The following is a 14,350-nucleotide window of genomic DNA, read 5'->3' on the forward strand; positions in this document are numbered from 1 at the left end:
GGGGTGATGTGTTTATATATAATAATGGGGCGATGTGGTTACATATACTAATGGGGCGATGTGATTACATATAATAATGGGGTGATGTGATTACATATAATAATGGGGTGATGTGGTTATATATAATGGGGTGATATGGTTATATATAATAATGGGGTGAGGTGATTACATATAATAATGGGGTGATGTGGTTATATATAATGGGGTGATGTGGTTATATATAATAATGGGGTGATGTGGTTACATATAATAATAGGGTGATGTGGTTACATATAATAATAGGGTGATGTGGTTACATATAATGGGGTGATGTGGTTACATATAATAATGGGGTGATGTGGTTACATATAATAATGGGGTGATGTGGTTATATATAATGATGGGGTGATGTGGTTATATATAATAATGGGGTAATGTGGTTACATATAATAATGGGGTGATGTGGTTATATAAAATAATGGGGTGATGTGCTTATATATAATAATGGGGTGATGTGATTACATATAATAATGGGGTGATGTGGTTATATATAATAATGGGGTGATGTGATTACATATAATAATGGGGCGATGTGATTACATATAATAATGGGGTGATGTGATTACATATAATAATGGGGTGATGTGATTACATATAATAATGGGGTGATGTGATTACATATAATAATGGGGTGATGTGGTTATATATAATGGGGTGATGTGGTTATATATAATAATGGGGTAATGTGTTTACATATAATAATGGGGTGATGTGGTTATATATAATGGGGTGATGTGGTTATATATAATAATGGGGTGATGTGGTTATATATAATGGGGTGATGTGGTTATATATAATAATGGGGTAATGTGATTACATATAATAATGGGGTGATGTGGTTATATATAATGGGGTGATGTGGTTATATATAATAATGGGGTGATGTGATTACATATAATAATGGGGCGATGTGGTTATATATAATGGGTAATGTGATTACATATAATAATGGGGTGATGTGATTACATATAATAATGGGGTGATGTGATTACATATAATAATGGGGTGATGTGATTACATATAATAATGGGGTGATGTGATTACATATAATAATGGGGTGATGTGGTTATATATAATAATGGGGTGATGTGGTTATATATAATAATGGGGTGATGTGGTTACATATAATGGGGTGATGTGGTTACATATAATAATGGGGTGATGTGGTTACATATAATAATGGGGTGATGTGATTACATATAATAATGGGGTGATGTGGTTATATATAATAATGGGGTGATGCGGTTATATATAATAATGGGGTGATGCGGTTATATATAATAATGGGGTGATGTGGTTACATATAATAATGGGGTGACTTGGTTATATATAATAATGGGGTGATGTGATTACATATAATAATGGGGTGATGTGGTTATATATAATAATGGGGTGATGTGGCTATATATAATAATGGAGTGATGTGATTACATATAATAATGGAGTGATGTGGTTATATATAATAATGGGGTGATGTGGTTATATATAATGGGGTGATGTGCTTATATATAATAATGGGGTGATGTGCTTATATATAATAATGGGGTGATGTGGTTATATATAATAATGGGGTGATGTGATTACATATAATAATGGGGTGATGTGATTACATATAATAATGGGGTGATGTGGTTATACATAATAATGGGGTGATGTGGTTATATATAATGGGGTGATGTGCTTATATATAATAATGGGGTGATGTGGTTATATATAATAATGGGGTGATGTGGTTACATATAATAATGGGGTGATGTGGTTACATATAATAATGGGGTGATGTGGTTATATATAATAATGGGGTGACTTGGTTACATATAATAATGGGGTGATGTGGTTACATATAATAATGGGGTGATGTGGTTATATATAATAATGGGGTGATGTGATTACATATAATGGGGTGATGTGGTTACATATAATAATGGGGTGATGTGGTTATATATAATAATGGGGTGATGTGATTACATATAATAATGGAGTGATGTGGTTATATATAATAATGGGGTGATGTGGTTATATATAATAATGGGGTGATGTGGTTATATATAATGGGGTGATGTGCTTATATATAATAATGGGGTGATGTGCTTATATATAATAATGGGGTGATGTGGTTATATATAATAATGGGGTGATGTGGTTACATATAATAATGGGGTGATGTGGTTATATATAATAATGGGGTGATGGGGTGATGTGGTTATATATAATAATGGGGTAATGTGGTTACATATAATAATGGGGTGATGTGGTTATATAAAATAATGGGGTGATGTGCTTATATATAATAATGGGGTGATGTGATTACATATAATAATGGGGTGATGTGGTTATATATAATAATGGGGTGATGTGGTTATATATAATAATGGGGTGATGTGATTACATATAATAATGGGGCGATGTGATTACATATAATAATGGGGTGATGTGATTACATATAATAATGGGGTGATGTGATTACATATAATAATGGGGTGATGTGATTACATATAATAATGGGGTGATGTGGTTATATATAATGGGGTGATGTGGTTATATATAATAATGGGGTAATGTGATTACATATAATAATGGGGTGATGTGGTTATATATAATGGGGTGATGTGGTTATATATAATAATGGGGTGATGTGGTTATATATAATGGGGTGATGTGGTTATATATAATAATGGGGTAATGTGATTACATATAATAATGGGGTGATGTGGTTATATATAATAATGGGGTGATGTGATTACATATAATAATGGGGCGATGTGGTTATATATAATGGGTAATGTGATTACATATAATAATGGGGTGATGTGATTACATATAATAATGGGGTGATGTGGTTATATATAATAATGGGGTGATGTGGTTACATATAATGGGGTGATGTGGTTACATATAATAATGGGGTGATGTGGTTACATATAATAATGGGATGATGTGATTACATATAATAATGGGGTGATGTGGTTATATATAATAATGGGGTGATGCGGTTATATATAATAATGGGGTGATGCGGTTATATATAATAATGGGGTGATGTGGTTACATATAATAATGGGGTGATGTGATTACATATAATAATGGGGTGACTTGGTTATATATAATAATGGGGTGATGTGATTACATATAATAATGGGGTGATGTGGTTATATATAATAATGGGGTGATGTGATTACATATAATAATGGAGTGATGTGGTTATATATAATAATGGGGTGATGTGGTTATATATAATAATGGGGTGATGTGGTTATATATAATGGGGTGATGTGCTTATATATAATAATGGGGTGATGTGCTTATATATAATAATGGGGTGATGTGGTTATATATAATAATGGGGTGATGTGGTTACATATAATAATGGGGTGATGTGGTTATATATAATAATGGGGTGATGGGGTGATGTGGTTATATATAATAATGGGGTAATGTGGTTACATATAATAATGGGGTGATGTGGTTATATAAAATAATGGGGTGATGTGCTTATATATAATAATGGGGTGATGTGATTACATATAATAATGGGGTGATGTGGTTATATATAATAATGGGGTGATGTGGTTATATATAATAATGGGGTGATGTGGTTATATATAATAATGGGGTGATGTGATTACATATAATAATGGGGCGATGTGATTACATATAATAATGGGGTGATGTGATTACATATAATAATGGGGTGATGTGATTACATATAATAATGGGGTGATGTGATTACATATAATAATGGGGTGATGTGATTACATATAATAATGGGGTGATGTGGTTATATATAATGGGGTGATGTGGTTATATATAATAATGGGGTAATGTGATTACATAATAATGGGGTGATGTGGTTATATATAATGGGGTGATGTGGTTATATATAATAATGGGGTGATGTGGTTATATATAATGGGGTGATGTGGTTATATATAATAATGGGGTAATGTGATTACATATAATAATGGGGTGATGTGGTTATATATAATGGGGTGATGTGGTTATATATAATAATGGGGTGATGTGATTACATATAATAATGGGGCGATGTGGTTATATATAATGGGTAATGTGATTACATATAATAATGGGGTGATGTGATTACATATAATAATGGGGTGATGTGATTACATATAATAATGGGGTGATGTGATTACATATAATAATGGAGTGATGTGGTTATATATAATAACGGGGTTATGTGGTTACATATAATGGGGTGATGTGGTTACATATAATGGGGTGATGTGGTTACATATAATGGGGTGATGTGGTTACATATAATAATGGGGTGATGTGGTTACATATAATAATGGGGTGATGTGATTACATATAATAATGGGGTGATGTGGTTATATATAATAATGGGGTGATGCGGTTATATATAATAATGGGGTGATGCTGTTATATATAATAATGGGGTGATGCGGTTACATATAATAATGGGGTGATGTGATTACATATAATAATGGGGTGACTTGGTTATATATAATAATGGGGTGATGTGATTACATATAATAATGGGGTGATGTGGTTATATATAATAATGGGGTGATGTGGCTATATATAATAATGGGGTGATGTGGTTATATATAATAATGGGGTGATGTGGTTACATATAATAATGGGGTGATATGGTTACATATAATGGGGTGATGTGGTTACATATAATAATGGGGTGATGTGGTTATATATAATAATGGGGTGATGTGATTACATATAATAATGGGGTGATGTGGTTACATATAATAATGGGGTGATGTGATTACATATAATGGGGTGATGTGGTTATATATAATAATGGGGTGATGTGGTTACATATAATGGGGTGATGTGGTTATATATAATAATGGGGTGATGTGGTTATATATAATAATGGGGTGACTTGGTTATATATAATTATGGGGTGATGTGATTATATATAATAATGGGGTGATGTGATTATATATAATAATGGGGTGATGTGGTTATATATAATAATGGGGTGATGTGGTTACATATAATAATGGGGTGATGTGGTTACATATAATAATGGGGTGATGTGGTTATATATAATAATGGGGTGATGTGATTACATATAATAATGAGGTGATGTGGTTATATATAATAATGGGGTGATGTGATTACATATAATGGGGTGATGTGGTTATATATAATAATGGGGTGATGTGGTTACATATAATGGGGTGATGTGGTTATATATAATAATGGGGTGATGTGGTTATATATAATAATGGGGTGACTTGGTTATATATAATTATGGGGTGATGTGATTATATATAATAATGGGGTGATGTGATTATATATAATAATGGGGTGATGTGGTTATATATAATAATGGGGTGATGTGATTATATAATGGGGTGATGTGGTTACATATAATAATGGGGTGATGTGGTTACATATAATAATGGGGTGATGTGGTTACATATAATAATGGGGTGATGTGGTTACATATAATAATGGGGCGATGTGATTACATATAATAATGGGGTGATGTGATTACATATAATAATGGGGTGATGTGATTACATATAATAATGGGGTGATGTGATTACATATAATAATGGGGTGATGTGGTTATATATAATGGGGTGATGTGGTTATATATAATAATGGGGTAATGTGATTACATATAATAATGGGGTGATGTGGTTATATATAATGGGGTGATGTGGTTATATATAATAATGGGGTGATGTGGTTATATATAATGGGGTGATGTGGTTATATATAATAATGGGGTAATGTGATTACATATAATAATGGGGTGATGTGGTTATATATAATAATGGGGTGATGTGATTACATATAATAATGGGGCGATGTGGTTATATATAATAATGGGGTGATGTGGTTATATATAATAATGGGGTAATGTGATTACATATAATAATGGGGTGATGTGGTTATATATAATAATGGGGTAATGTGATTACATATAATAATGGGGTGATGTGATTACATATAATAATGGGGTGATGTGATTACATATAATAATGGGGTGATGTGATTACATATAATAATGGGGTGATGTGGTTATATATAATATTGGGGTGATGTGGTTACATATAATGGGGTGATGTGGTTACATATAATAATGGGGTGATGTGGTTACATATAATAATGGGATGATGTGATTACATATAATAATGGGGTGATGTGGTTATATATAATAATGGGGTGATGCGGTTATATATAATAATGGGGTGATGCGGTTATATATAATAATGGGGTGATGCGGTTACATATAATAATGGGGTGATGTGATTACATATAATAATGGGGTGACTTGGTTATATATAATAATGGGGTGATGTGATTACATATAATAATGGGGTGATGTGGTTATATATAATAATGGGGTGATGTGATTACATATAATAATGGAGTGATGTGGTTATATATAATAATGGGGTGATGTGGTTATATATAATAATGGGGTGATGTGGTTATATATAATGGGGTGATGTGCTTATATATAATAATGGGGTGATGTGCTTATATATAATAATGGGGTGATGTGGTTATATATAATAATGGGGTGATGTGGTTATATATAATAATGGGGTGACTTGGTTATATATAATTATGGGGTGATGTGATTATATATAATAATGGGGTGATGTGATTATATATAATAATGGGGTGATGTGGTTATATATAATAATGGGGTGATGTGATTATATAATGGGGTGATGTGGTTACATATAATAATGGGGTGATGTGGTTACATATAATAATGGGGTGATGTGGTTACATATAATAATGGGGCGATGTGATTACATATAATAATGGGGCGATGTGATTACATATAATAATGGGGTGATGTGATTACATATAATAATGGGGTGATGTGATTACATATAATAATGGGGTGATGTGGTTATATATAATGGGGTGATGTGGTTATATATAATAATGGGGTAATGTGATTACATATAATAATGGGGTGATGTGGTTATATATAATGGGGTGATGTGGTTATATCTAATAATGGGGTGATGTGGTTATATATAATGGGGTGATGTGGTTATATATAATAATGGGGTAATGTGATTACATATAATAATGGGGTGATGTGGTTATATATAATAATGGGGTGATGTGATTACATATAATAATGGGGCGATGTGGTTATATATAATGGGTAATGTGATTACATATAATAATGGGGTGATGTGATTACATATAATAATGGGGTGATGTGATTACATATAATAATGGGGTGATGTGGTTATATATAATAATGGGGTGATGTGGTTACATATAATGGGGTGATGTGGTTACATATAATGGGGTGATGTGGTTACATATAATAATGGGGTGATGTGGTTACATATAATAATGGGATGATGTGATTACATATAATAATGGGGTGATGTGGTTATATATAATAATGGGGTGATGCGGTTATATATAATAATGGGGTGATGCGGTTATATATAATAATGGGGTGATGTGGTTACATATAATAATGGGGTGATGTGATTACATATAATAATGGGGTGACTTGGTTATATATAATAATGGGGTGATGTGATTACATATAATAATGGGGTGATGTGGTTATATATAATAATGGGGTGATGTGATTACATATAATAATGGAGTGATGTGGTTATATATAATAATGGGGTGATGTGGTTATATATAATAATGGGGTGATGTGGTTATATATAATGGGGTGATGTGCTTATATATAATAATGGGGTGATGTGCTTATATATAATAATGGGGTGATGTGGTTATATATAATAATGGGGTGATGTGGTTACATATAATAATGGGGTGATGTGGTTATATATAATAATGGGGTGATGGGGTGATGTGGTTATATATAATAATGGGGTGATGTGGTTATATAAAATAATGGGGTGATGTGCTTATATATAATAATGGGGTGATGTGATTACATATAATAATGGGGTGATGTGCTTATATATAATAATGGGGTGATGTGGTTATATATAATAATGGGGTGATGTGATTACATATAATAATGGGGCGATGTGATTACATATAATAATGGGGTGATGTGATTACATATAATAATGGGGTGATGTGATTACATATAATAATGGGGTGATGTGATTACATATAATAATGGGGTGATGTGATTACATATAATAATGGGGTGATGTGGTTATATATAATGGGGTGATGTGGTTATATATAATAATGGGGTAATGTGATTACATATAATAATGGGGTGATGTGGTTATATATAATGGGGTGATGTGGTTATATATAATAATGGGGTGATGTGGTTATATATAATGGGGTGATGTGGTTATATATAATAATGGGGTAATGTGATTACATATAATAATGGGGTGATGTGGTTATATATAATGGGGTGATGTGGTTATATATAATAATGGGGTGATGTGATTACATATAATAATGGGGCGATGTGGTTATATATAATGGGTAATGTGATTACATATAATAATGGGGTGATGTGATTACATATAATAATGGGGTGATGTGATTACATATAATAATGGGGTGATGTGATTACATATAATAATGGGGTGATGTGGTTATATATAATAATGGGGTGATGTGGTTACATATAATGGGGTGATGTGGTTACATATAATGGGGTGATGTGGTTACATATAATAATGGGGTGATGTGGTTACATATAATAATGGGGTGATGTGATTACATATAATAATGGGGTGATGTGGTTATATATAATAATGGGGTGATGTGGTTATATATAATAATGGGGTGATGCTGTTATATATAATAATGGGGTGATGCGGTTACATATAATAATGGGGTGATGTGATTACATATAATAATGGGGTGACTTGGTTATATATAATAATGGGGTGATGTGATTACATATAATAATGGGGTGATGTGGTTATATATAATAATGGGGTGATGTGGCTATATATAATAATGGGGTGATGTGGTTATATATAATAATGGGGTGATGTGGTTATATATAATAATGGGGTGATGTGGTTACATATAATAATGGGGTGATGTGGTTACATATAATAATGGGGTGATGTGGTTATATATAATAATGGGGTGATGTGATTACATATAATAATGGGGTGATGTGGTTACATATAATAATGGGGTGATGTGATTACATATAATGGGGTGATGTGGTTATATATAATAATGGGGTGATGTGGTTACATATAATGGGGTGATGTGGTTATATATAATAATGGGGTGATGTGGTTATATATAATAATGGGGTGACTTGGTTATATATAATTATGGGGTGATGTGATTATATATAATAATGGGGTGATGTGATTATATATAATAATGGGGTGATGTGGTTATATATAATAATGGGGTGATGTGATTATATAATGGGGTGATGTGGTTACATATAATAATGGGGTGATGTGGTTACATATAATAATGGGGTGATGTGATTACATATAATAATGGGGTGATGTGGTTATATATAATAATGGGGTGATGTGGTTATATATAATAATGGAGTGATATGGTTACATATAATAATGGGGTGATATGGTTACATATAATAATGGGGTGATGTGATTACATATAATAATGGGGTGATGTGGTTACATATAATAATGGGGTGATGTGGTTACATATAATAATGGGGTGATGTGGTTACATATAATAATGGGGTGATGTGGTTACATATAATAATGGGGTGATGTGGTTACATATAATAATGGGGTGATGTGGTTACATATAATAATGGGGTGATGTGGTTACATATAATAATGGGGTGATGTGGTTATATATAATAATGGGGTGACTTGGTTATATATAGTAATGGGGTGATGTGATTACATATAATAATGGGGCGATGTGGTTACATATAATAATGGGGTGATGTGATTACATATAATGGGGTGATGTGGTTATATATAATAATGGGGTGATGTGGTTACATATAATAATGGGGTGATGTGGTAATATATAATAATGGGGTGATGTGATTACATATAATAATGGAGTGATGTGGTTATATATAATAATGGGGTGATGTGGTTATATATAATAATGGGGTGACTTGGTTATATATAATAATGGGGTGATGTGATTACATATAATAATGGGGTGATGTGGTTATATATAATAATGGGGTGATGTGGTTATATATAATAATGGAGTGATATGGTTACATATAATAATGGGGTTATATGGTTACATATAATAATGGGGTGATGTGATTACATATAATAATGGGGTGATGTGGTTACATATAATAATGGGGTGATGTGGTTATATATAATAATGGGGTGATGTGGTTACATATAATAATGGGGTGATGTGGTTATATATAATAATGGGGTGATGTGGTTACATATAATAATGGGGTGATGTGGTTACATATAATAATGGGGTGATGTGGTTACATATAATAATGGGGTGATGTGGTTACATATAATAATGGGGTGATGTGGTTACATATAATAATGGGGTGATGTGGTTACATATAATAATGGGGTGATGTGGTTACATATAATAATGGGGTGATGTGGTTACATATAATAATGGGGTGATGTGGTTATATATAATAATGGGGTGACTTGGTTATATATAGTAATGGGGCGATGTGGTTACATATAATAATGGGGCGATGTGGTTACATATAATAATGGGGTGATGTGGTTATATATAATAATGGGGTGATGTGATTACATATAATAATGGAGTGATGTGGTTATATATAATAATGGGGTGATGTGGTTATATATAATAATGGGGTGATGTGATTACATATAATAATGGGGTGACTTGGTTATATATAATAATGGGGTGATGTGATTACATATAATAATGGGGTGATGTGGTTATATATAATAATGGGGTGATGTGGTTATATATAATAATGGAGTGATATGGTTACATATAATAATGGGGTGATATGGTTACATATAATAATGGGGTGATGTGATTACATATAATAATGGGGTGATGTGGTTATATATAATAATGGGGTGATGTGGTTATATATAATAATGGGGTGATGTGGTTACATATAATAATGGGGTGATGTGGTTATATATAATGGGTGATGTGGTTACATATAATAATGGGGTGATGTGGTTACATATAATAATGGGGTGATGTGGTTACATATAATAATGGGGTGATGTGGTTATATATAATAATGGGGTGATGTGGTTACATATAATAATGGGGTGATGTGGTTATATATAATAATGGGGTGATGTGATTACATATAATGGGGTGATGTGGTTATATATAATAATGGGGTGATGTGGTTACATATAATGGGGTGATGTGGTTATATATAATAATGGGGTGATGTGGTTATATATAATAATGGGGTGACTTGGTTATATATAATAATGGGGTGACTTGGTTATATATAATTATGGGGTGATGTGATTATATATAATAATGGGGTGATGTGGTTATATATAATAATGGGGTGATGTGGTTACATATAATAATGGGGTGATGTGGTTACATATAATAATGGGGTGATGTGATTACATATAATGGGGTGATGTGGTTATATATAATAATGGGGTGATGTGGTTACATATAATGGGGTGATGTGGTTATATATAATAATGGGGTGATGTGGTTATATATAATTATGGGGTGATGTGATTATATATAATAATGGGGTGATGTGATTATATATAATAATGGGGTGATGTGGTTATATATAATAATGGGGTGATGTGGTTATATATAATAATGGGGTGATGTGATTATATAATGGGGTGATGTGGTTACATATAATAATGGGGTGATGTGGTTACATATAATAATGGGGTGATGTGGTTACATATAATAATGGGGTGATGTGGTTACATATAATAATGGGGTGATGTGGTTACATATAATAATGGGGTGATGTGGTTATATATAATAATGGGGTGATGTGGTTATATATAATGGGGTGATGCGGTTATATATAATAATGGGGTGATGCGGTTATATATAATAATGGGGTGATGCGGTTACATATAATAATGGGGTGATGCGGTTACATATAATAATGGGGTGATGTGGTTACATATAATAATGGGGTGATGTGGTTACATATAATAATGGGGTGATGTGGTTACATATAATAATGGGGTGATGTGGTTACATATAATAATGGGGTGATGTGATTACATATAATAATGGGGTGATGTGGTTACATATAATAATGGGGTGATGTGGTTACATATAATAATGGGGTGATGTGGTTACATATAATAATGGGGTGATGCGGTTATATATAATGGGGTGATGCGGTTATATATAATGGGGTGATGCGGTTATATATAATAATGGGGTGATGCGGTTACATATAATAATGGGGTGATGCGGTTACATATAATAATGGGGTGATGCGGTTACATATAATAATGGGGTGATGCGGTTACATATAATAATGGGGTGATGTGGTTATATATAATAATGGCGTGATGTGGTTACATATAATAATGGGGTGATGCGGTTACATATAATAATGGGGTGATGCGGTTACATATAATAATGGGGTGATGTGGTTATATATAATAATGGCGTGATGTGGTTACATATAATAATGGGGTGACTTGGTTATATATAATAATGGGGTGATGTGATTATATATATTAAGGCGGTGATTTTGTTATATATAATAATGGATTGCTTGATTTTTGGTGATTTCTTGGGGTGCAATTTGTTATAGATGTTATTTTTTGTATAGTCTCCTGGATATTGACGTTATAGTGAAAAATTGTGGGTTTAAATATCGAGGGGCTATAGGATTGCACAGATTCTGGTTAAACTATTAGTATAGTGTGTATGCATTGCAAAGCTTTAGTACTATGGGTTGTGTTCTAGAATATTGGGGTACTCCGTCCTATTGGATTGCATATTTTAGGGTGTACTATAGTATCATAATTGTGAGACATTGGGGTGCTTTGTGTGGTTTTCAGGTCATATATTCGGGTACAGATTGTGTGATGTGTTTTTGTCTTGCTGTGTACCACATAAACCACGGTGCAGAATATTGGGGTGACCTGTATAATATGATTGCACATTTTCTAGGGAATCGTAGGGGGAACAGTGCTGTGTGTCTTATAGCATGTCTGCTAAATCTGGGGTGTCCTATATCGTGATCACCTGATGAAGGACAATGTGGGTGCTGCACACTCTAGCTTGAAATATTTGCTGGTGAATTATTGGGGTGCTAAATGTGTTCAGGTGCATCCACGACGTGCGTTATTATTATTATTACACAATACGTTGTGTCTTTCTATGTTCTATGTTGTGAAATAAAAATAATGGCGTGCTGAACCTTAAAGTGTAAGATATTTAGGGGTACAGTGTTATTACAGATTGTCCGATGTGATGGCGTCCTGCTGTGTACTATATAGTGTGTCTGGTAAACTTGGGGTACTGTGGGGTGAACATGCAACAATGGAGAACTGAATGGAGTAGGATTGCTAGATTTCTGTCGAATCTTGGGGTGCAGATTATATATGAGACACTGGAATGTTGTATGGCGGTATATATATATTTATTTATTTTTGGGGTGTCAGACCATGTGATGTGTAAGGATTTAAAGGTGTATTATCCTTCTGATTACCTCTTTATAAGACGATGCAGCCTAATAGGAGTCGGGGACCGTCCGTCCGTCCGTCCGTCCGTGGTCCAGCAGGTGATGATAACTCCACAAGTCAGTTCCAGGTTCTCTTGCCTTTCCGATGAGCGTACGAGACTCTTCACAACTACTTATGTATGGGGAGGTGGGTAGGGAGGGGCTCCCATAATATCCCCCCCCCCTGCCATTAGGATTCGTTGTACACCATGTGCCGGTAATGTCACAGCTCCTCCTCGTCATCGTATTCCTGTGTCTGGGGAAGAAAACAGATTTCATTGTTATCGTATCTTATTGTCAGTCGTATTATCATAGCCTGGGCCACAGAGCTGACGGCTTGTCTAACTCTCTGCATTTATTATACTTCACAATCCTATAAACACTATACACACAGCATGGACTATACACACTATACACACAGCATGGACTATACACACTAATCACACAGCATGGACTATACACACTAATCACACAGCATGGACTATACACACTAATCACACAGCATGGACTATACACACTATACACACAGCATGGACTATACACACTATACACACAGCATGGACTATACACACTATACACACAGCATGGACTATACACACTATACACACAGCATGGACTATACACACTATACACACAGCATGGACTATACACACAGCATGGACTATACACACTATACACACAGCATGGACTATACACACAGTAATCACATAGCATGGACTATACACACTATACACA

The 14,350-nt window shown here is 33.3% G+C and overlaps 1 protein-coding gene across 1 annotated transcript in view; it reads right to left on the reverse strand.

The window, feature by feature from the left end:
* The window catches only part of PDYN (prodynorphin), a 31,306-nt gene extending 17,571 nt beyond the window's left edge, over positions 1–13,735 (reverse strand). Inside the window, exon 1 of the mRNA XM_075847038.1 lies at positions 13,604–13,735. The gene's annotated coding sequence lies outside the window, so the exon portion shown is untranslated. The remainder of the gene's footprint in view (positions 1–13,603) is intronic.
* Between the last annotated feature and the right edge of the window lie 615 nt (positions 13,736–14,350).

The sequence above is a fragment of the Rhinoderma darwinii genome, chromosome 13 (genome assembly GCF_050947455.1).
Source record: "Rhinoderma darwinii isolate aRhiDar2 chromosome 13, aRhiDar2.hap1, whole genome shotgun sequence".
Taxonomy (NCBI): domain Eukaryota; kingdom Metazoa; phylum Chordata; class Amphibia; order Anura; family Rhinodermatidae; genus Rhinoderma; species Rhinoderma darwinii.